The 25,153-nt window shown below is 45.0% G+C and overlaps 1 protein-coding gene across 1 annotated transcript in view; it reads right to left on the bottom strand.

Annotated features, from left to right (window-relative positions):
• Nucleotides 1–14,872, bottom strand: part of LOC126293477 (ras-associated and pleckstrin homology domains-containing protein 1-like) — a 222,657-nt gene extending 207,785 nt beyond the window's left edge. Inside the window, exon 1 of the mRNA XM_049986719.1 lies at nt 14,729–14,872. The gene's annotated coding sequence lies outside the window, so the exon portion shown is untranslated. The remainder of the gene's footprint in view (nt 1–14,728) is intronic.
• Between the last annotated feature and the right edge of the window lie 10,281 nt (nt 14,873–25,153).

The raw sequence follows: 25,153 nt of genomic DNA, 5'->3' as shown, positions 1-25,153 counted from the left end.
GAACCTGCGACCGTAGCAGCACCGTGGTTCCGGACTGAAGTGCCTAGAATTGCTCGGTCACAGCGGCCGGCAATAAAGTTACAAGACAGTGGAATAAACATAATAGGATGTAGCACATAGTGTTACATAAATGAAAGAATGATACTTATTAACATATACAGACTGAACATTAATGACACCAACAAACTGGGGGGATTGTTGACTGCAAATGAAGGCGTAAAGGTCCTGTGAACACGTGTGTCCGGAAATGCATCGCTGGCACGGTAGATGGCGCTGACGAAAGACAGTTCCACGAGCCATGTGTTCCTCGTGTGTTGCAGGCTGTGTGATTGACGCAGCGTACTGCAAGCACCAGAATGATCCAGTATTCATGCCGGGAAGAAGCCGGGATGGTGTTTGTGTATGGCCAAGCAGATGGAAACGACGAAATGAATCTCGGGTGAACAGTCTGGTATGAGTGTGCATGTTGTTGTTGTTGTCTTCAGTCCTGAGACTGGTTTGATGCAGCTCTCCATGCTACTCTATCCTGTGCAAGCTGCTTCATCTCCCAGTACCTACTACAACCTACATCCTTCTGAATCTGCTTAGTGTACTCATCTCTCGGTCTCCCTCTACGATTTTTACCCTCCACACTGCCCTCCAATGCTAAATTTATGATCCCTTGATGCCTCAAAACATGTCCTACCAACCGATCCCTTCTTCTAGTCAAGTTGTGCCACAAACTTCTCTTCTCCCCAATCCTATTGAATACCTCCTCATTAGTTACGTGATCTATCCACCTTATCTTCAGTATTCTTCTGTAGCACCACATTTCGAAAGCTTCTATTCTCTTCTTGTCCAAACTAGTTATCGTCCATGTTTCACTTCCATACATGGCTACACTCCAAACAAATATTTTCAGAAATGACTTCCTGACACTTAAATCTATATTCGATGTTAACAAATTTCTCTTCTTCAGAAACGCTTTCCTTGCCATTGCCAGTCTACATTTTATATCCTCTCTACTTCGACCATCATCAGTTATTTTACTTCCTAAATAGCAAAACTCCTTTACTACTTTAAGTGTCTCATTTCCTAATCTAATTCCCTCAGCATCACCCGATTTAATTTGACTACATTCCATTATCCTCATTTTGCTTTTGTTGATGTTCATCTTATATCCTCCTTTCAAGACACTGTCCATTCCGTTCAACTGCTCTTCCAAGTCCTTTGCCGTCTCTGACAGAATTACAATGTCATCGGCGAACCTCAAAGTTTTTACTTCGTCTCCATGAATTTTAATACCTACTCCAAATTTTTCTTTTGTTTCCTTTACTGCTTGCTCAATATACAGATTGAATAACATCGGGGAGAGGCTACAACCCTGTCTCACTCCTTTCCCAACCACTGCTTCCCTTTCCTGCCCCTCGACTCTTATGAGTGTGCATAGGACACAATATTTCGGCAATCGACCATCAAAGAAGCCATAGAGATTACGAGTAAGGCAGCCACAAATAAATCGTGACGGCGGTTAAATCCTCAGCAAGGCGTGGGAACCCGCGATCACACGGATGAAAAAGAAAAACGCTATTTCCCAGAGTGTGCCGACTTCGGGGGAGGAGGGAAGAATAACGAGGGTGGTGCCGGCAGAGCCTCCTGAACGAGAAGGCCTAGGACGCAGCGCCCAGACGGCGGCAGAACGGACGCTGCACCTGGACCGCACCGACTCATAGGAAGCGCCTGAGGGAGGAGCGGGAGGGGGGTTGCCCTATATGTGCCTGGCGCCGGCCCACCGCCGGTCAGGACATCAGCGCACCTGATGATGGCAACGCGGTCGATTGCCGAAATGTTGTGTCCTATGCCCACTCATACCAGGCTGTTCACCCGAGATTTATTTCGTCATAAAATACGCCTGGAGAAATTGAAGAATCACATCAGATGGAAACGGCCGAGAGGCAGTAGGGCTGTACCAAACAAATACCCTCAGAGACAAGAAAGACATCACACAACATGTCAAGTCCTTTGTAGGAGTTTGTGTGATCACGGGCCCTTTCAGACGGATGAAAGTCCAGGGAGGCGGCGGACTGCGCGTACACCAGATCTGGAGGACCGGGTTCTACAGGACTCCGAGACGAACCCTGGTACAAGCTCCAGGCAGGTGGCCTTCCAGCACCGTGTGCGCCAGACACCGGCTGTGTGTATCCTGCATGATAATCGCTACCATACCTGTCACCTGCAGTCCCACGGAGGCCACTTCGAACACCTGCTGTGACGAGGATGCGGTGCAGCTCTGCACTGTTACGGGACGATTTGTTGCGTCCATTTCCAATTTCCGAACACGTGTTCATAGGACAGGTTTTCCTCAATTTCTGGTCAGGACTCCATTCCTGCCTATAAAATTCTAATTAAATTTGGTCTAATAAAAGCCCGTTGAAAGAATAAAAACCAAAACAGTAATAAAGAACTATTTATAGTTTTTCACCACATGTATAATCCTCTCCATAATAAGTCACTAAAGTATCCCATACTCCAGATAGAGCGTAAGGAACGACGCTGGAGACCCGCGCCGCCGTACTAGTCAAGGTCCTGGTGGAGGTGGTTTGCCGTTGCCTTCCTCCGACCATAATGATGTGAATGATGATGATGAAGACGACACAACACCCAGTCATCTCGACGCAGGTGAAAATTCCGTGACCCCGCCAGGAATCGAACCCGGGACCTCGTGCTCGGGAAGCGAGAACGCAATCAATTTATCGGTTTCATTCATGTTCAAGCTGTACAAGTAAAACAAACCAGTAAAGAAGTAAAATATTCAGGCTATAATGAAAGATACACTATGAACATACAACATGATATACAGACACAAAGCAAGAACATAAGTTACCTATCACAAATAACTGTGAAACACTGGCGGCAATGTATTGTAAGCGTAAGTCTTACGTTTTCGTTGTCTACAAATATGTAAAGGTATAAGCAGCAAGGGTCTATTTCTTTTTACATGGAAGAAACATGAAGAATAGCGCCAGACTTACAACATAAAATTGTAAAAAAAAATATACGTGTTAAAAATAACGTAGCGAATTAATAATAGTATTTCAAAGATAACAATGAGGGATAATAACCGACAAAGGTCGTAAGGCAAAGCAGTCAGTACTACATAGTACGAATAATTCAATCGAATAGGCATAGTGCTACAAACCATCAGTATGGAAACAGAGGAAGGAAGTGTAAAAATGTGAACTAGATACAAGTAAAGGGAAGCATGTCAGGTGTTACATACATAAGTATTTTGAAATCTGTATGTGAATCCTCAATAAAAAATGGATATACATATATAGATCCTGCTCGCTTATACCCTCACATACCTGTAGACAATGAATGTACAGGACTAATTTTTAAATTACTTTGACACTACTCTTTAATAGTTATTTCTGTTAGGTGACTTATGTTCTTGCTTTATGTATGCAATCATGTTGTAAGTTCATAATATACCTTTCATTATAACCTCAATATTTTACTTCATTACTGGTTTCTTTTAGTTATGCACATTAATACACTCCTGGAAATTGAAATAAGAACACCGTGAATTCGTTGTCCCAGGAAGGGGAAACTTTATTGACACATTCCTGGGGTCAGATACATCACATGATCACACTGACAGAAGCACAGGCACATAGACACAGGCAACAGAGCATGCACAATGTCGGCACTAGTACAGTGTATATCCACCTTTCGCAGCAATGCAGGCTGCTATTCTCCCATGGAGACGATCGTAGAGATGCTGGATGTAGTCCTGTGGAACGGCTTGCCATGCCATTTCCACCTGGCGCCTCAGTTGGACCAGCGTTCGTGCTGGACGTGCAGACCGCGTGAGACGACGCTTCATCCAGTCCCAAACAGGCTCAATGAGGGACAGATCCGGAGATCTTGCTGGCCAGGGTAGTTGACTTACACCTTCTAGAGCACGTTGGGTGGCACGGGATACATACGGACGTGCATTGTCCTGTTGGAACAGCAAGTTCCCTTGCCGGTCCAGGAATCGTAGAACGATGGGTTCGATGACGGTTTGGATGTACCGTGCACTATTCAGTGTCCCCTCGACGATCACCAGAGGTGTACGGCCAGTGTAGGAGATCGCTCCCCACACCATGATGCCGCGTGTTGGCCCTGTGTGCCTCGGTCGTATGCAGTCCTGATTGTGGCGCTCACCTGCACGGCGCCAAACACGCATACGGCCATCATTGGCACCAAGGCAGAAGCGACTCTCATAGCTGAAGACGACACGTCTCCATTCGACCCTCCATTCACGCCTGTCGCGACACCACTGGAGGCGGGCTGCACGATGTTGAGGCGTGAGCGGAAGACGGCCAAACGGTGTGCGGGACCGTAGCCCAGCTTCATGGAGACGGTTGTGAATGGTCCTCGCCGATACCCCAGGAGCAACAGTGTCCCTAATTTGCTGGGAAGTGGCGGTGCGGTCCCCTACGGCACTGCGTAGGATCCTACGGTCTTGGCGTGCATCCGTGCGTCGCTGCGGTCCGGTCCCAGGTCGACGGGCACGTGCACCTTCCGCCGACCACTGGCGACAACATCGATGTACTGTGGAGACCTCACGCCCCACGTGTTGAGCAATTCGGCGGTACGTCCACCCGGCCTCCCGCATGCCCACTATACGCCCTCGCTCAAAGTCCGTCAACTGCACATACGGTTCACGTCGACGCTGTCGCGGCATGCTACCAGTGTTAAAGACTGCGATGGAGCTCCGTATGCCACGGCAAACTGGCTGACACTGACGGCGGCGGTGCACAAATGCTGCGCAGCTAGCGCCATTCGACGGCCAACACCGCGGTTCCTGGTGTGTCCGCTGTGCCGTGCGTGTGATCATTGTTTGTACAGCCCTCTCGCTGTGTCCGGAGCAAGTATGGTGGGTCTGACACACCGGTGTCAATGTGTTCTTTTTTCCATTTCCAGGAGTGTATGTACCATTTGTTTCGTTTATGTAATACTGTGGGTGACATCCTATTACGTGTTCGTCTGCTGTCTTGTAACTTTATTCTGTGGGCCTGAAGATGCCGTGATTGGAACGTCGAAACTTGTCGCATAATGAAACAATATCAATATATTAATTATTAATAATCAGATACATTACGAGAGATCAAGAATACCTTTAAGTGACAATCTAGAAGCCACTGTCAATCGATTAAAAGCCTTACCCGAAGAAGTAGCTCTTGTACGGAAACGCAAGAAACATGCTTGGTGGAATGAGGAATGCGATGGAGCGATTCAACGTGGACATAAGGCCTCTTTAAATGACCAACGAAAGGAAACTGGAAGCTCAAGGGAGGAATTAATAAATGCTAGACGATCAACCGCAAAAGAATTTAGAAGGTTCAAAAGGCAATTTCATAAGGACTTCTTAAAGTCTATCGAGTATGCTTTCAATCGCCACAAGACAAGAGATTATCATCAGACATTCAAACAGTACCAGTCGAAATACACTACACCTACTCTTATGATGAAGGATACAAACGGAAAGGTAACATATAACAATAATGACAATTCAATGATATTGGCTAAGTATTTCAAACAGTTACTAAATAGAGTGGAACCTGTACATCATTCGGAATTTGACCCCTATCCAAGAAACAAAACGCATTTAGAAAAAGTTATACCACCACAGCCAGATGAAGTACAAGGAGCGATTAACTCACTTCGGAATTGTAAAGCACCAGGTGAGAACCAACTAGTGGCAGATTTTTGGAAATATGCAAATGTACAAATTATTCTGAACTTACATAAACATCTTACTGACATTTGGAATCCTAAGAAGTTACCAGAGGAATGGAATGTTGCAATAATCCATACACTACACAAAAAAGGTGATAGATTGGATCCAAATAATTATAGGGGTATATCCCTGCTGGATATTACTTATAAAATTTTATCCAAGTTTCTGTATTTCAGAATCCATGAACAGTTTGATGGTGAACTAGGTGAATATCAAGGAGGCTTTGGTCCAGGACGAAGTTGTCCTGATCAAATTATTAGTGTCAAATGGATAATGAAACATCAAAGGGACAGAGAAAAAAAAGTAGTGATCACATTTGTCGATTTTAAAAAGGCGTACGTTAGTACCCATCATGAATCTCTACTGTCAATTCTTAAAGAATTTGGTTTACATCAGAAACTTATCAACCTTGTTTCAGTCACCCTTTGAAACACTAAAGGTAGTGTAAGGTTCAGAAATGAATTCTCTGAACCTTTTGAGATTCATACTGCACTTCGACAAGGCGATGGATTGTCTCCATTATTGTTCAACTGTGTGCTGCAGAAAATCATGCGTGAATGGAACGAGATATGTCCACCATCTGTTAAGATTGGAATAAAGACTCAACTTAACTGCCTTGCATTTGCAGATGATTTGGTGCTGTTAGCAAACAATATTGATGAAGCAAGGGTTCGGAGCGATTAGCGCCATAGGTCTGATTGCAAATTTCGTTTGAGAAAACAGACATGATGCCCAGTTTCTCAGATGACACATCCCATATCATACTCGATAATGATCAAAAAATTAAAGTAGTAAAAACGTTTAAATATCTTGGTGAGATTATAACCTAGAATGTTAATGAAAGAGCATCAATAGTAGAACATCAAAACTTCAGCGAGCGCAGAGTACCACGTGCACAACCTACAAAAAACGATCTCTCTCAATAAATGCTAAATTTCGACATTACTCCTCCGTCGTTAAACCGGAAGCAATATATGCAAATGAAACACTATTTAGACTAAATACTCAAGGAACAACTGACAAATTGCAGAAAGTTGATAGAAGAATACTCAGAACAATTATCAGTAAGAAACATTCAAGTTAATGGGCAGTGGAGACTTTTGCCCAATCAGTAGTGTATAAAGAAAGTGAGTTCATTATTGATACGATGCGGAAGAGAAGGACTGCATTTTTTGGACCCATATCTCTTCTACCAAATACTAGAATGCTGAAGCAACTTTTTGGCTACTTCTGGAACAGTAAAACCAAAAACATCTGGTTTAAAGAAGTACAAAGTGATCTGGATGAACTGAACATCACCATACACCAAATTCAACACAGAGGAGAGAAACTCCTTCTGAAGAACAAATGCACACGGCTGACATTCCAACCGTCAGAACGGAAGAAGTATGTCATATCTGCAGAAGAACGAGCAGCCAGATCACAGCGAATGAAGAAGTTTTGGGAAACGGAGAAATTGCTGACAGCTAAGACCTAAACTTAACTATTGTAGACTCTGTTGTATTATGTTTGATTTTAGTGCGCCAATGTGAGCGTAAACTATGTATATAAATAAGTATCAATATAACGGTTGTTGGTACAGTATTATTACATTACATCGACCACCCGCACTCCTGGGCCCAAGACGGAGTAGCATTTACCTGGATGTTGTTTTCAAGCTGTTTCCCACATCCCACTATGTGAACACTGGGCGGGTACCCAGGTACCGCCTCATTCGCCAGTATTTCGAACCCTTCGCTCATTTTCACATGAGTAGCACTGCACGCAGGCAGTTGGGGTACATGTACACGTACTTATACTCCTACTGAGCAGTAACCGAGTAGTGGTAGGTGGAGAATTCGGCCAGCCCTTAACTTAACCACGCTAAATCCGTTCGTAACCGTGCAGACACTGCGCCGATGCGGAGCAAAGTCACAAAAAAAGAAAAAAAGGACGAGGAAGATTCGAATGTGACAGTGACTCGATGTTGCTGTGCACCACAATGCGACTGCAGGCAGACTCGTCCCCAAGACTCCGATGGACCATGTGTGACCACCACAAGGTGGGACTGCCGTTCCCTTCTCATGTGCGCCTGTTAGAGCTGCGCTGCACCACAATACAAAAACTGTGGTTCCGTAGTTTTGGTGCAGTACATAAATGACATAGCGAATGGTAAGATTACCGCCCGTATTGGTAGCACTGGCAGGGAAACAGAGATAAACGAATGTGTCACAGGAACTGAGAGCCGACGAGTTCTCTTTGTTTTTGTGTTTGTTGGTTTTGCACGTAATTAGAACTGCACATCGTTTAGGGTTGGTTCATTGCATATTTTACAGCCTTACAAAATATAGATTCCATTTTATAAGTAATAAAAATTACTTGATCTTATAACTACTAACTTTTATGTAACCAAAGAAATCTATGAATAAGAGAAACATGTTTTATACACTGCAGCGCCAAAGAAACTGGTATAGGCATGTGTATTCAAATACAGAGATATGTAAACAGGCAGAATACGGCGCTGCGGTCGGCAACGCCTATACAGGGTGTTACAAAAAGGTGCGGCCAAACTTTCAGGAAACATCCCTCACACACAAATAAAGAAAAGAAATTATGTGGACATGTGTCCGGAAACGCTCACTTTCCATGTTAGAGCTCATTTTAGTTTCGGCAGTATGTACGATCAGTGGAGCACCTTATCATGATTTCATACGGGATACTCTACCTGTGCTGCTAGAACATGTGCCTTTACAAGTACGACACAATATGTGGTTCATGCACGATGGAGCTCCTGCACATTTCAGTCGAAGTGTTCGTACGCTTCTCAACAACAGATTCGGTGACCGATGGATTGGTAGTGACGGACCAATTCCGTGGCCTCCACGCTCTCCTGACCTCAACCCTCTTGACTTTCATTTATGGGGGCATTTGAAAGCTCTTGTCTACGCAACCCCGGTACCAAAGGTAGAGACTCTTCGTGCTGGTATTGTGGACGGCTGTGATACAATACGCCATTCTCCAGGGCTGCATCAGCGCATCAGGGATTCCATGCGACGGAGGGTGGATGCATGTATCTTCGTTAACGGATGACACTTTGAACATTTCCTGTAACAAAGTGTTTGAAGTCACTCTGGTACATTCTGTTGCTGTGTGTTTCCATTCCATGATTAATGTGATTTGAAGAGAAATAATAAAATGAGCTCTAACATGGAAAGTAAGCGTTTCCGGACACATGTCCACATAACATATTTTCTTAATTTCTGTGTGAGGAATGTTTTCTGAAAGTTTGGCCGTATCTTTTTGTAACATCCTGTATAAGACAAATAGTGTCTGGCGCAATTGTTAGATCGGTTACTGCTGCTACAATGGCAGGTTATCAAGATTTAAGTGAGTGTGGATGAGGTGTTATACACGGCTCACGAGGGATGGGACACAGCACCTCCGAGGCAGCGATGAAGTGGGGATTTTCCCGTACGGGCACTTCACGAGTGTACCGTCAATATCAGAAATCCGTAAAACATCAAATCCCCGACATCGCTCCGGCCGAAAAAAGATCGTGCAAGAACGGGCCCAACGACGACTGAAGAGAATCGTTCAACGTGACAGAAGTGCAACCCTTCCACAAACTGCTGCAGACTTCAATGCTAGGCCATCAGTAAGTGTCAGCCTGTGAACCATTCAACGTGACAGCATGGATGTGGGCTTTACGAGCCGAAGGCCCTCTCGTGTAGTCTTGATGACTGCGGGACGCAAAACTTCACGCCTCGCCTGGGCCCGTCAATACCGACACTGGGCTGCTGATGACTGGAATTTTGTTAGCTGGTCGGAAGAGTCTCGCTTCAAATTCTATCGAGCGGATGGGCGTGTACGGGTATGGAGACAAGCTCATGAATCCATGGACCCTGCATGTCAGCAAGGGACTGTTCAAGCTCGTGGATGCTCTATGATGGTGTGGACGTGTGCAGCTGGAGTGATATGGGAGCCCTGATACGCCTAGATACCACTCTGACAAGTGACACATACGTAAACACTCTGCTGATTACCTGCATCCATTCGTGTCTATTGTGCATTGCGATGGACTTGGGCATTTTCAGTAGGACACCGCACACGCGCAGAACGGCTACAGAGTGGTTCCAGAAACACTGTTATGAGTTCAAACACTTCCGCGGGCCGCTTCCCAGACATGAACTTTGTTGAGCGTATCTGCTATGCCCTGCAATGTGCGGTTCAGAGGAGATATCCACCCGCTCGTTCTCTTACGGATTTAGGGACAGCCCTGCAGGGTTCAATGTGTCAGTTCTCTTGACCAGTAATTCAGGTATTAGTCTGGTCCATGCCACGTCATGTTGAGGCCCTGGCGCGTGCTCGCGGGGACCCAGCACGATATTAGGCAGGTGTAGCAGTTTCTTTGGCTCTTCAGTGTATAAGCTCGACGAAGCTTCGAAGCGATGTTTGGTGTGTTTTCGTTCGCCATTTTTAAGGAAACTGCAACTTCTTAGCTATATGGAAAAAGCAGTAGTTTTTTAAAATTTTTACTACAACAACCCTCTGTTCCTCGTTACAAGTCAACAATTTTCGAATAAAACGTGAGTTAAACCCTGACAATTTCAATTTTGCTGCATATAACATTTAAGTAACGGACAGGAGGATAACTTTGTAAACCACAAATGTTCTGCAGGTTGCGCAGCCCTTTAGACATCCAAGCTCAGTTTCTAGATGATTCACCACTTCCTGCTTGTATGGGAATTTACTAAGACTGATCGCATAGGCAGACAAAGCTATCGAAATGAGGTAATGCCCGACAGGTATGCAACACGTCAGACATACAGGTAACGCATTTCCGATCTTAACTGACCAAGGCTAATAGCATAACTACCGTATTCTACGCCTACTCGTTCTACCGGAGTGTACGGTAGTTTTACATCTATAGCACCTGCCATCCAAGAACAAGTAACGGACTCCCCACAGAGTTGTGTTCTGTGTCACCTTCCACCACTGGTCGAAGACTTGCAGCTGACGGACCAGGGAATTAGCGTCCGCTGGGTCGGCTGCCGTTAACACAAAAAGCTGCGTTTGACGAGGATCGTGGACTGCTGACGAGTGGTGTCGTTCGATGAATCGCGGTTCTGTACTGCCTCAGAATTTGGGAAGGAAAACATAGGTACAGAGAAGGTATCTGCGAAGAAACCATGGGTAACAGAAGAAATACTTCAGTTGATTGATGAAAGGAGGAAGTACAAACATGTTTCGGGAAAATCAGGAATACAGAAATACAAGTCGCTGAGGAATGAAATAAATAGGAAGTGCAGGGAAGCTAAGACGAAATGGCTGCACTAAAAATGTGAAGACATCGAAAAAGATATGATTGTCGTAAGGACAGACTCAGCATACAGGAAAGTCAAAACAACCTTTGGTGACATTGAAAGCAACGGTGGTAACATTAAGAGTGCAACGGGAATTCCACTGTTAAATGCAGGTAGGTGGAAAGAATACATTGAAAGCCTCTATGAGGGTGAAGATTTCTCTGATGTGATAGAAGAAGAAACAGGGGTTGATTTGGAAGAGATAGGGGATCCAGTATTAGAATCAGAATTTAAAAGAGCTTTGGAGGACTTACGGTCAAATAAGGCAGAAGGGATAGATAACATTCCATCAGAATTTCTAAAATCATTAGGGGAAGTGGCAACAAAACGACTATTCACGTTGGTGTGTAGAATATATGAGTCTGGCGACATACCATCTGACTTTCGGGAAAGCATCATCCATACAATTCCGAAGACGGCAAGAGCTGACAAGTGCGAGAATTATCGCACAATCAGCTTAACAGCTCATGCATCGAAGCTGCTTACAAGAATAATATACAGAAGAATGGAAAAGAAAATTGAGAATGCGCTAGGTGACGACCAGTTTGGCTTTAGGATATCAATGATACGATTCGCTGATGACATTGCTATCCTGAGTGAAAGTGAAGAAGAATTAAATGATCTGCTGAACGGAATGAACAGTCTAATGAGTACACAGTATGGTTTGAGGGTAAATCGGAGAAAGACGAAGGTAATGAGAAGTAGTAGAAATGAGAACAGCGAGAAACTTAACATCAGGATTGATGGTCACGAAGTCAATGAAGTTAAGGAATTCTGCTACCAAGGCAGTAAAGTAACCAATGACGGACGTAGCAAGGAGGACATCAAAAGCAGACTCGCTATGGCAAAAGAGGCATTTCTGGCCAAGAGAAGTCTACTAATATCAAATACAGGCCTTAATCTGAGGAAGAAATTTCTGAGGATGTACGTCTGGAGTACAGCATTGTATGGTAGTGAAACATGGACTGTGGGGAAACCGGAACAGAAGAGAATCAAAGCATTTGAGATGTGGTGCTATAGACGAATGTTGAAAATTTGGTGGACTGATAAGGTAAGGAATGAGGAGGTTCTACGCAGAATCGGAGAGGAAAGGAATATGTGGAAAACACTGATAAGGAGAAGGGGCAGGATGATAGGACATCTGCTAAGACATGAGGGAATGACTTCCATGGTACTAGAGGGAGCTGCAGAGGGCAAAAACTGTAGAGGAAGACAGAGATTGGAATACGTCAAGCAAATAATTGAGGACGTAGGTTGCAAGTGCTACTCTGAGATGAAGAGGTTAGCACAGGAAAGGAATTCCTGGCGGGCCGCATCAAACCAGTCAGTAGACTGATGACAAAAAAAAAAAAAAAAAAAAAAAAAAAACCGATGACGCAGCACGGAGAAATATGCCGTAAAGTGTCTCCGTTATCATCTAGGAACGCCACGTTGTCATACTGAAGCACGTAAACTCCGGTCTGACGTGTAAAATTAAGTTTGCGTTATTTTAATTTTACATAAGTAAACTGTCTTAATTTTATTGAGCAATACATTTCTTTTCATATAAGTTACATCTCCCGCTGCAGCAGGGAAAAGGTGGGAAGCGTCGGAAAAATGTTTCTATGAGAAACGGAAGGGGCCACAACAAACTTGCCATCTCATATGAAGAGAAAACATAAAAATTAACGTTTCATTGAGAGTTTACGATAACAACAGAAGGTATGTGATCTGCCGCTCGTGTCTGCATAGTAGGCCTTTATCTGCTTGTAGTCCTTGAGAACGAACAAATTAATACGAAAAACGGAGTTCTTAAACCTCAGTTTTCGCTCTTTAACACTGACTGTTGATAATGCCCAAACATCATTTTGGAGCACTTTTTCGAAGATTTAGAATTAATAGAAGATTACTGGTTATTTTGTGTAGCATTCAATCACTCATCGCTTTCGAGAAAAGCGGCAAAAGGACAGGGACTAAGTTTTCTTTTATTTGCCTATTTAATTTAATATTTTGTTTCTGTGTACCTTGAAACGGAGGCAGTCGAAGTTTTTCCATCTTTGTTCGGCTTCTGCGTTTATTGCAGGGACTAATAGGAATAAAATATTGAAGATCAGTTATTTCATTTACCGGTTATTCTGAGCGGTTTAAACGATCAGGTTAAACTGATGTCGAAACGAACCGGTTGTTTCAGCGATAACCTCCGTCCCGGCGCTGTAGTATGCGGGAAAGTATCTGTGAGTGATTGTAGCAAGATATAAGATGACTTCTGCAGCATTTCTATTTGGTTTGGTGAATGGCAGCGTGCACTGAATTTGTCGAAATGTAAGCTAACGAAGAGGAGTAGGAAAAACATTCTGTACTGTTCCAATACATATTAGTGGTGTCCTGATTCACTCCGTCATGTCGATTAAATATCTGGGCAAAGAGATACGAAATGAAACGAACATCCAACGATTGTAGTGGGGAAGGCGAATGGTCCACTTCGGTTTATTGGGAGAAGTCTATGACAGTGTGATTCATCTGTAAGGGAGACCGCTGCTGGAACATTAGTGCGACCAATTATTGAGTACTGTTGGAGTGTTTGGGATCCGCACCGGCCGGATTAAAGGAAGACATCGAAAGAGTTGAGAGGGGCACGGGTGGTGCTGGATTTTTGACCGCTATGTTAGTTGGCAAGTATTACGGAGATGTTCAGTGAATTCAACTGAGAATCCCTGGAGGGAAGGCACCATTCTTTTCGCGAAACACTATTGACAGAATTCAGAGATGCATACTTAACAGAACTCTGAAGCAGTAAAATCCTGACGTTAAAATGCAAACACGAAGAGCTGCAACTAAAACTATTGCGGAACCGGTCAACTATATGTTCAAAAGTTTTGCCCATTTCAACAACTGGATTTTATTGCTTGAAAATTCTGTAAACTATGAGTACTTATGTTATCTTGGGTTGCCATCGGTTTACAACTATCAGCCATTTTATATATGAAGTTTGATTACTTTCACAACTTCACATAAAACGAATTTTATCGGTTGCCAGCCGCTGTGGCCGAGCGGTACTAGGCGCTTCCTTCCGGAACCATGCTGCTGCATCTGCGGTCATAGGTTCGAATCCTGCTTCGGGTATGGATGTATGTGTTGTCCTTAGGTTAGTTATGTTTAATTAGTTCTAAGTCTAGGGAACTGATGACCTCATAAGTTAAGTCCCATAGTGCTTAAGAGCCATTTGAACCATTTTTTTCTTGTTTACTGATCGTGTGATAGATGCTCGCTTCTTGGGCAATATTGATACTTGATTGGGGCCGCATGCGACTCGCGGGGCGCGAGTTGTCTACCCTCGATACAGATACTCATTTTTTCTTTGCTATGTTTGCGACTGGAGCAGGAGAAGGAATGACTTGCCGTACTACAAGGTACCCTCCGCCGTGCACCGTGTAAGGGCCTGTGGAGTGCGTGTATGTATGCAGATGCTTAGAGTTGTTTGGGCTAAGTACCAGACAAAGTGCGTTAAGCTCGTGTCCTCTACCTGCTCCAGAGAGATGTAAACAAACCTGTTGTCTGGCGCCCGCTACTTGGCTCTGGGGCGCTTCCACACACAAAGCTGTTGGTAGCTTTAGACGCCAGACAAGCGTGGCCGCCTTACCTGTCTAGCGAACGCCTCCTGCCGCCGACCAATCACAGCCGCGCATCAACAGGTGTCTGCCCCGCGTCCACAACTCGTCGCCTCGCCTCGCTACGCACTCGACGCACGGCACGCACAAAGCACACGCAGCGGCCGCCACACACAGACTGGATCACTGGTCAGGGGTGACGGGAAGCGGGGAGTGGAGGGGGGAGGGGGGGAGACCGGCCCCACCGCTTCTGCTGGCCCCCTCCCCCCACCCCTCTCACCGCATCGTGGGCTGCGTCTTCTGGAAGCACCGCCGCCCCCTCATCTGCAACACGAGAGCTCCTGCACCAGTGACGTCGTCTAAGCTGATCTATATCTACTTATGTGTACACTGCGGCGACGGAACTTATTGGATAGCGACATGCACCTATACAGATGGTGCTAGTGTCGTATACAGAAGGTATATAAAGGCAGTGCGTTGGCGGGGCTGTCATTTGTAGTCGTACGATTTATGTGGAAAGGTTTCCGATGTGGTTATGGCCGCACGATGGGAATTAACAGTCTCTGAACGCGGAATGGTAGTTGGAGCTAGGCGCATGGGACACACCATTTCGGAAAGCGTTAGGGAATTCAGTGTGTCAAGACTGTGCCGAGAGTACCAGATTTCAGGCTTTACCTCTCACCACGGTCAATGTAGTGCCAGACAGGCTTCGTTTAACGAGCGAGAATGGCGACTTTTGCGTAGAGTTGTCAGTGCTAACAGACAAGCAACATTGCGAGATATAACCTCACAAATCAACGTGGGAGGTACGACGAACGTATCCTGTAGGACAGCGTGGCCAGGTCCGGAAATTGGCTACGGCAACAGAAGACAGACGCAAGTGCCTTTGTAACAGCGCGACATCACCTGCAACATCTTTCCTGGGGTCGTTACCATATCGGTTTCACCGTAGACAACTGGAAAACCATTTCCTGGGCTGATGAGTCGTGATTTCAGTAGGCAGAGTTCGAGTGTGGCGCAGGACCCAGGAAGCCGTGGACCCAATTCATCGCCGGCCGCTCTGGTTGACCAGGTTCGAATCCTGCCTCGGGCATGGATGTGTGTGATGTCCTTCGGTTAATCAGGTTTATGTAGTTCTAAGTCTAGGGGAATTATGAGCCCAGATATTAAGACCCATACTGCTTAGAGCCATTTGAACCATTTTGAATCCAATTTATCAACAAGGCACTGTGCAAACTGATCGTGGCTCCATAATGGTGCGAGCTGTGTTCGGATGGAATGGACCGGGTTCTCTGGTCCAACTGAACCGATCGTTGACTGTAAATGTTTGTGTTCGGCTACTTGGAGTCCATTTGCGTCCATTCATGGACTTCAAGTTCCCAAACAACCAAGAATTCTTAAGGATGACAACGCGCCATGTCGTCAAATCACAATGGGTTTGAAGGACCTTCTAGACAGTTGGAGCGAATGATTTGGCTTCCCAGATCTCCCGACATGAAGCCCATCGAACGTTAACGGGAGATAATAGAGAGGTCACTTCGTGCACAAAACTTTCGCAATAATGGTCGGCTATAGGATCATCACGGCTCAGTATTTCTGCAGTAGACTTGCAACGACTTGTTGAATCCACGTCACATCCAGCTGCTGCACTACGCCGGGCAAAAAGACGTTCGATACGGTATTGGGGAGTATCCGATGACTTTATACGCGTATATGTGTATAAGTACGCCACAATCCACTGATAAGTGGATGCAAAAGGATACTTAGCATGACAATATCTACACACCGGAAGCCACCTTACGGCGCGTGGCTGAGGGTACTTTGTATGGTGTCACCGCATGGCACCACACTTGCTAGGTTGTAGGCTTCCAATAGGCCGTGGTCCGTCAGTACACATCGGACCTTCGAGTCGCCACTGTGGACGCTAGCTCACCGATCGCCACCTCTCGGCTGGTCTTACGACACAAGCTGGCGCACTGGCCACTTCTACAGCCGACTTCAATAGGAATGGTTCACTTGTTATAGCTTCAGAGATCTCATGTGCAGAGACGCTAGTTAGCATAGCCTTCAGCTAAGTCAGTAGCTACGACCTAGCCAGGCGTCACATACAGTTTGTGCATTGACAGTTGATCTATATGTGTGAAGCAATCAGAGTTGTAAAGACGTATTCGCAGTTCAGTCTATAACTGCACTTGTAAATATTATTGTACGAAGTCAAGATCGACGTTCACCGCTGATGCTGAATTAAAGCTAAGTATTTAGTTGTATTCCCTGTCTACTAACTTTCTAATCACCTAAGATGTTCCAGTTACATCCCGCCAAGTATAGTTTATTGATCCTCACGTCAGCCTACGTGATCAACGGCTGCAATTAATGGCCAAGACTAAGAGTTCTCGATCGCACAAAAACGATAATTTTACTATGTATTTTAATTTTGACAAGTACAGATTTTAATCTTAACAACTATTGATCTTAATTAAGTATTTTTAGAGTGAAAAGCAAATTAGAAAAATATACTTAATACAGTAATGAAATGAAATGCCGTGTGGCTAGGGCCTCCCGTCGTGTAGACCGTTCGCCTGGTGCCGGTCTTTCGATTTGACGCAACTTGGGCGACCTGCGTGTCTACATCTACATCTACATTTACATCTACATCTACATCCATACTCCGCAAGCCACCTGACGGTGTGTGGCGGAGGATACCCTGAGTACCTCTATCGGTTCTCCCTTCTATTCCAGTCTCGTATTGTTCGTGGAAAGAAGGATTGTCGGTATGCTTCTGTGTGGGCTCTAATCTCTCTGATTTTATCCTCATGGTCTCTTCGCGAGATATACGTAGGAGGGAGCAATATACTGCTTGACTCTTCGGTGAAGGTATGTTCTCGAAACTTCAACAAAAGCCCGTACCGAGCTACTGAGCGTCTCTCCTGCAGAGTCTTCCACTGGAGTTTATCTATCATCTCCGTAACGCTTTCGCGATTACTAAATGATCCTGTAACGAAGCGCGCTGCTCTCCGTTGAATCTTCTCTATCTCTTCTATCAACCCTATCTGGTACGGATCCCACACTGTTGAGCAGTATTCAAGCAGTGGGCGAACAAGCGTACTGTAACCTACTTCCATTGTTTTCGGAATGCATTTCCTTAGGATTCTTCCAATGTATCTCAGTCTGGCATCTGCTTTACCGACGATCAACTTAATATGATCATTCCATTTTAAATCACTCCTAATGCGTACTCCCAGATAATTTATGGAATTAACTGCTTCCAGTTGCTGACCTGCTATTTTGTTGCTAAATGATAAGGGATCTATCTTTCTATGTATTCGCAGCACATGGGATGGGGATGGGGATGAAATGATGATGATTAGGATAACACAACACCCAGTCCCTGAGCGGAGAAAATCTCCGACCCAGCCGGTAATCGAACCCGGGACCCTAGGATTGACAGTCTGTCACGCTGACCACTCAGCTACCAGGGTCGGACACTTAATACAGTATGTGCATATGTAATGTAACAAATGTACCAGACGCCACCTGCCGGTAAGAGTTTTATAATTAATATAAATGACGTGCATTCTGCCAACCAATTTAATGTGACGCAGCAGACGACGATGGCTGACAGTGGACGGGTTACTCCTGTAATGTATTGCGAATACATAGGAAGAATAATCCTTTATTGTGTGATTATATGATAGCGGAACACTGGTAGCGGTTGCATCTGTAAAATATCTGGGAGTATGCGTGCGGAACGATTTGAAGTGGAATGATCATATAAAATTAATTGTTAGTAAGGCAGGTGCCAAGTTGAGATTCATTGGGAGAGTCCTTAGAAAATTTAGTCCATCAACAAAGGAGGCAGCTTACAAAACACTCGCTCGACCTATACTTGAGTATTGCTCATCATTGTGGGATCCGCACCAGATCGGGTTGACGGAGGAGATAGAGAAGATCCAAAGAAGAGCGGCGCGTTTCGTCACAGGATTATTTGGTAAGCGTGATAGCGTTACGGAGATGTTTAGCAAACTCAAATGGCAGACTCTGCAAGAGGGGCGCCCTGCATCGCGGTGTAGCTTGCTCGCCAGCTTTCGAAAGGGTGCGTTTCTGGATGAGGTATCGAATATATTGCTTCCCCGTACTGATATCTCCCGAGGATATCACGAATGTAAAATTAGAGAGATTCGAGAGCGCACGGAGACTTTCAGGCAGTCTTTCTTCACGCGAACCATACGCGACTGGAACAGGAAAGGGAGGTAATGACAGTGGCACGTAAAGTGCCCTCCGCCAACACCGTTGGGTGGCTTGCGGAGTATAAGTGTAGATGTAATCGAAATTGCAGGTACGTTCTGGTATATTTGATGTTGATCAGATAGGACAAAATATGCTTGCATTTGTGAAATAGTAAATTAGTATCATTGTCACTTCAGATCTGAAGATGGTTCTAGAGGAACCGAAACCGGTCATGTGAATAAACATTTTGTAGTCCAGGCGGATTATACAAAAAGTGACTGCGGTATCCCTGCAGACATTATGTCTGTTTTTGCGGAAACGACTGCGTTGTACAGGCGGAATTTCCTTTTGAAGAAAAATTGAGGTGCCGTTGTCTCAGGGAATCCGCTTTACGGGCTCACGTGTTCACTAAAGCCCGTGAGGTCGGCCGCCTTGTTTTAGGCGTCCAGTTCTTGCGTTAACGGCGGCGCAGTACGTTCCACTGGTCAGCACTGGAGCAGCTAATGTACCAATATTTGAAGTCTCCATCAGATACGGCGTGCACACAGCAGCCTGGCCTGTCAGCGGACAGCATCGCCTGTGCAGTAGATGGTGGTCCACTACACACTGCGGCTCTCTACACAAGCACTGTACACCATTTGTACATTATCGTAGAAGGCGTAGCCTCGCGTTGATCTCAATATGCCGAATTAGCGTCCACTTTATTTTTTTCGACTGACCTCTCACGCTGATACAGTCCACAACTTACCGCACAATTAATAGATCTGGTGTTTAAAAATATTAAGCAAATATACGCGGTAATCGTAGTAGCTGATAAATACCAAATGCCAATGATGAGAAAAAGCATTTTTACTGAAAGTGGTTCACTCTTTTAGTTTTTAGAGTAGTGCTTCACCTACCATTTACTCAATACACAATTAGAAAAAGCGTTTTCATCTACTTTAATTATATGGGTGGTGTTGTATTCTCAAACAGTTAATTCAACGTAACTTCTTCTAAAATACAATAGCTGACTGTAGAATAGATGTAGACGTCCGTCGATCTACCCGGAGATGCGGTTCCTCTCGGTCGGCTGGTGCTTCGATCGGCGGTGCAGTACAGCGCCTTCGGTGATATCTTCTCGGAGACTCTGCCATAGCGGTTGCCATTAGCAGTGGACGAAGACTGGTTTGTCTTCGACCGACAGGGCCTATATAGTGAGCTGGAGCCAATAGAAACCCGGCGTAGGAATCCGTGTCCGGATATGTCGCGGCGACCTCTGCAAGGAAAGGTTCCTATTAATCGACTGGAATCTTCGGCGTGTTTACCTGATGTCTTCGCCTGTTTGGCTGTTGGTTTGTTTCCCTCATAGCGTGGCCGTTATGAGGTGCTGCCTGCCATTTAGGGGAACCCGATGGCAGACAGTTCAGGTGGCGAAGTCAAATTCCACAGTCAAAATTTCCAATACTTCGTTAATATCTCGAATCGCATGCCAGAACTTTTGTCTTGTTATATACTTTAAGAAAACAACGCACCACGAAACAGTCATCAGGATGGGACGGAAATTGGTAGATGTAACATACATGTACAGTCAAAAAAATGATAACAATTTCAGAAAAATTGGATGATATATTCAAGAGAAAGAGTTTCAGAAAGCGAGCAGATAGTAGTGCTTTCGTCCAACTCTGGATCTTATGCAAGAAGCTATTCGGCTTTGCATTGACTGAGGGAGGTGTTGGAGAACCTCCTGAGAGCTGTCGTGCCGAATTCTGTGCAATTGGCGCGTTAGTACGTCAAAATACCGAGCTAATTGGAGGGCCCAGTTTATAATGCTCCAAACGTTCTCAACTGGGGAGAGATTCGGTGACTTCACTGAGACGCCCGCTAAACTCGCTATGCAGAACCGGTTATTAGGATTTTGGAAAGCGCCAAATAAGGTTGGGGGCAGTTCCACCTTCTAACTGTAATTTAATAACACATTTACTACCAAAGCGGCACCTAGCCGAACCTTTAACAAATGCATCCCCTTCACGGAGAAAGGCATCCAAACAAGAAATCTTACAAATCAACGAGATAAAATGGAGTTAAAATAGCAAATAAAATAATTAAAACAACATATATCACTGCTAGGTGGAAAGCCTCAAGGCAAAGTAGATAGAACAGACATATGCAAGGTGCAATACAAATGGCTGAAGGCCACAATTAAATTTCAAAATTTTGAAATGTATTACCATAATCTTTCAAAGGCAGAATGCCGCAATGTTTAAGCTTGAAAGATAATTTTAAGAACAAAGTTGCAAGCCTGAAAGCCCACAATTAATTTTCAAATTTTTGAATATAATTCAATTAAATTAAAAATAGCTGAAAATTGATAATTAAACACCAGTGGGAAAGACAATTAAGACAACGGCATTCAGAAGCCTCCAAGGAGGTCGGTCTGCCCTCGTTCACTTGGGTGAGACAGGTGGTGAGCCCAGCTACACTTGACCCTTCAGAACCCAACCAGGTGACCGCCACGGACCCACCGACACAACGACTTGTTTGCTATCAATCAGTCAGTACACGACAACTCAAACACAAAAGGTTACGAAGATTATAATCCACAATGATGTATGTATTAGCTGTCTGCGGTAGCGTACTCGCTTCCCGCGCCCGTGTTCCCGGGTTCGGTTCCCGGCGGGGTCGGGGATTTTCTCTACCTCGTGATGGCTGGGTGTTGTGTGTCCTCCTTAGGTTAGTTAGGTTTAAGTAGTTCTAAGTTCTAGGGGACTGATGACCATAGATGTTAAGTCCCATAGTGCTCAGACTACACACCATGTTGGACAGCGACAACAGGTGAGGAAAGGATGCTGCCTGAAATTACGTTAGTGTCCAGGGCAGGTAACCGGAACACTAACGGCCACAAGGCAGAAAATTCAGCTGGTACACTTGAATTTGAAATATGGTAATAAACTTCACCCAAAAAGAACACTGCCTGAATTTACGTCAGTGGCCAGGACAGGTAGCCAGAACACTAACAGCCACAAGGCAGAAAATTCCGCTGGTACACTCGAATTGTAGTCAACCGATATAGTTAACTGCACCGCATGCCGGCTTACGTTCAGCAATAGAAACACTCGGTGTTGCTCACAGGAAAACCTCCCCAGCAGCAAAGCACCGAAGCGAACCACCACATCATGAATGGACGTGACTTGGGTGGTTGAAACCACTACTCAACTTTGACGTCCTAGATCGGTGAACCACGAAGCTCGTAGCGATCGGACAGCTCCACACACGCTCCGACACTGCGCAGGGACCGCCAGCGGACCCAGCCGACTGCACCGCACGGAGATAACTTCCGTGGTCCGCAGCAACCGACCGACTCACTGCAGACCCCCAAGCTGGAAAATATATGCACAAAACCGAAGATGGTACACGGCGCAAATATCGATACACATCAGTGCCGCAACACGCAGGTAGAAGAAGAATCACGACGTAACCGCAACAAGGGCAGGAAACTAAACACAGACAGCGAAGTTCACGAAAATGCATGGTTGGGATTGAGAATAGCTCACTCGCTGGCCCCGGCAGGGTGTGGCAAGCAGGAAGACAAGCAGATGAAAGTCTCGCTGTGTGCGGGCGCTTATTACTGAAATGTAAATCAAGGTGCCATGAAGGGCAACGGAACAAGGCAAATAATATCGTCAACATACTGCTGTGATTTAAGAGAGCGGAGGATGAGAACCAAAAGGAAGTCCACCTATGAAAAGAAATATCACCGTGGACCATAACTCATGATTTCCAGGCCATATGAGGGTGACACACACTGTCTGGGGCGTCTCCGGACACATCTTTGCTGGTCATCGGGACTCAGTTAGAAGCGGGTCTCATCACTGAAGACAATCCTACTCGAGCCAATGAGATTCCACGCCGAAGACGGGTCTCGAGACTCCTTGGACAGCTGTAGGATACAAAACTGACTCTCGCCCTCCATACAGCCCGACAACCAGGAGCCTGGGGTACTATTTTTTCTTCGTAGTAGGACACCGTTGGACGTTATGTGCGGCACTATTCACCACAGTGGTACGTTGACGATATTCTCTACGCTGTCTTTTTTGCCCCTTCGTGGGAAGCCATCTTGGGCTTATATTTCAACAAGATAATGCCAGCTCGAACACGGCGAGAGTTTCTACTGATTGTCTTCGCGCTTTTCAAACCGTAACTTGGCCAGCAAGGTCCCCAGATCTCTCCCTAATTGAGGACGTTTCGAGCAGTATTGTCAGGGCTCTCCAATCATCTCAGGATTTTACTGATCTAACGCACCAGTTGGACAGAATTTGGCACGATATCCCTCAGGTGGTCATCCAGCAATTCTGTAGATAAATGCCAAGCCGAATAAGTGCTTGCATAAGGATCAGAGGTGGAGCAACGCGTTATTGAAATGCTCTGTTTGTGAAGCGCATTGTTTTGAATAAAGTATCCAGTTTTTCTGAAACTCTAATCATTTGTTTGCGTGTACATGTACGTCACATAATGTCCTGCAGTGGCAGATCTGCTAGGGTGTTTTAACCCTTTGTGAGGTTTGTGCCCAATACAACGGTCCTGCACGCTTTTCATGCTGTGACCAATGTATGAAAACTTCAAGGGATACTTTAGACATCATCCTAACGCAAAGCAGGAATATCCTTTGGAGACTTTAAAAGACTTATAGTCTAAGATGGCTATCGAGAAACACATTTAACAAAAAAAAAATAATAATAAAAAATAAATGGCTCTGAGCACTATGGGACTCAACTGCTGTGGTCATTAGTCCCCTAGAACTTAGAACTACTTAAACCTAACTAACCTTAGGACATCACACACATCCATGCCCGAGGCAGGAGTCGAACCTGCGACCGTAGCAGTCGCACGGTTCCGGGCTGCTCGCCTAGAACCGCGAGACCACCGCGGCCGGCAAACACATTTAACGTCGTGTTTCATCAGAATAGTACCAATCCTGTCGGAAATGGCACCTGCATAATGCATAAATCTGTAGAGTTGGGTGTAGCATCGTCACCACCAACTTGTGGCGAAATAAGCGCTGTCATCGTTGTGAGAGATACAGAGGCGACTTACCCCCGTTCACTGCTACTACCGCCACGTCATCATAACGCTCCTGTGCGTCATATACCAATCATTGTGCTGTGATCTGAGAGTGAAATTAACAATTAAAACAACTCTTCCACAATTTGTCAGTGTATGCTTCGATAGATCAATATTGACACCCGAACTCTCAGAATGCTCTAATGAATATGCTTCGCTAAATATATTAATTTAAGAAAAAGTAAGAGGCGCTAAATAATGAAGCTAGAAAGCTAAAAGTTGTTCAGAATGTGCAAATGCATGTCACAATCAAAAGTTAGAAGTCTCAACTTGATCGGAGCAATATTTTGATGAAAATCGGCGTTTTATCGAAAAATCGGAAGCGTTAAATATTAGACCCGGAAAGATGAAAATTCATATGTACTCTCAGTCTGACGTAAAACAACTAAATATATAACACCAATAAACTCTCTAGTAGTTTTCAAGTAATTTACTAAAAACTAGATTTTTAACGGAACCTTCCCTATTCATAATAGATTAAGTATCGTATGAATTTTCTATGGAAAGTTTTCATTCCAGCACTCGATTACATTGATGACGTATTATAGTTGTACCAAGTTTGAAGCATTAAGTGTAAATAACGACCATTGCAAGGAATCTAAAAGAGGCAGTAGAGGTGTCGTTTTCTATTGTCGGTTCAGTTCTAAAAATTATGGCCAGCAAAGTTTAAATGCAGTCGGGCTAAAAATTTTTCGGTGACTAAAGCAAACAAAAAGTAATAAAATTGTAAACTATTAAACGTCAGAGATGTTAATTAATACGCGTCCGAGAAAAGGACCATTTAAATGCTGCTATCTGTGCTCGTGGTCTCGCGGTAGCGTTCTCGCTTCGCGAGCACGGGGACCCGGCCGGGTTCGATTCCCGGCGAGGTCAGGGCTTACCCCTGCCTCGAGATGACTTGGTGTAGTTGTGTCGTCTTCATCATCAACATTCACATCATTACGGTCGGAGGAAGGCCACGGCACACCACCTCCACCAGGACCTTGCCTAGCAAGGCGGTGCGGGTCTCCCGCATCGTTTCCCTACGCTCTGTAAAGACGCATGGCAATTCATTTCAACTTTTTCCTGTGCCTACAGCGGTTGGTAGCAGCTGTTCCATTCGGCTACCACGTATAAAGGCCAGAGAGGCA

The sequence above is a fragment of the Schistocerca gregaria genome, chromosome 10 (genome assembly GCF_023897955.1).
Source record: "Schistocerca gregaria isolate iqSchGreg1 chromosome 10, iqSchGreg1.2, whole genome shotgun sequence".
In the NCBI taxonomy this organism is placed as follows: domain Eukaryota; kingdom Metazoa; phylum Arthropoda; class Insecta; order Orthoptera; family Acrididae; genus Schistocerca; species Schistocerca gregaria.
Note: the sequence above shows the minus strand (reverse complement) of the source record. Positions and strands in the feature narration are given on the sequence as shown.